Source organism: Anneissia japonica, unplaced genomic scaffold (assembly GCF_011630105.1).
Source record: "Anneissia japonica isolate Jap-2015-1 unplaced genomic scaffold, ASM1163010v1 scaffold1274_len78327_cov138, whole genome shotgun sequence".
Lineage (NCBI taxonomy): Eukaryota > Metazoa > Echinodermata > Crinoidea > Comatulida > Comatulidae > Anneissia > Anneissia japonica.
The window spans coordinates 75,602-76,625 of NW_022726535.1; positions in this window are offsets into that span (position 1 = coordinate 75,602).

The following is a 1,024-nucleotide window of genomic DNA, read 5'->3' on the forward strand; positions in this document are numbered from 1 at the left end:
TTCCTTTAAAATGCTCAAAATTACTCTTTAAATAGAGCATGTTTTAGCATATAATACTTTTCAATCAGAACCGTGCGTGCTTCATGAGGGTCAAAGTACGGCGGATCACCTAACTCGTCCTCAGTGACGAGTTCAAAATCTAGTTTTTCTTATTCTTCTTTCTTTCTCCCCTTTTCGGTTCGCACGATATCTCAAAAAATGCCACGAGTTACGCAAAATCGCTGTCAGCGAACATTTGGCTTGGTCTGGAATAGACATGGTAAGCTTTTCAACGCGCTCAGTCATGCGTGACGTCATCTACGCGCAATTTTGCGTTATTACATTATCGATAATATCAGCCTAACCAATTGCCATTTCGAAATCGTATTAAGTGAGCATTAACTTCGGGTTAATGTTGAATGTACTGCACCCTAATTTTACGCGTTCGCTTCATAATACGCGCGCACGCGTGCGTCAAAATTTCAAAATGCTCAAAATAACTTTTTAACTAATTTAGAGCACGTTTCAGGCCATTTTGAGCATTTCAAATTTTTTTTTAAGTTTCCACTACGCGCACACATTTTTGCTAGCGCAGCACGTACGAAAGCTAGACACTATGTTTTTTTCACATAGTTTGGGTTCCTGACATTGTTTTCACAAACTTCCATTCTTTTCGGTCATCTTTTGGCTAATAGCAATACCGTACGTGCGCATCAAACATAGGTATCTTTACAGTTTACAGTGAAATTATGCTAAAATCAGACCTATTTTTAATCAGTTATAGCTCCTTAGGTTGAAAGGTGACCCCCCCATTTTCATTACATATTCTGAAAGCACATAAGTTGTAAATATGATTTTATAGATCATAATGGCTGATCGGACATTGTGACGTCATCATATTGGCGTTTGAATTCATAGAAAGTGATTTATAGCTATGACGTCATTTTTGAAAATACGCATTTGAGCGTATCTCGCTTATCCTTGATCGATCGTCTTCCAACTTTCAGTATGTTATAGCTGAGACAATTTTCTTTCATATATTTGA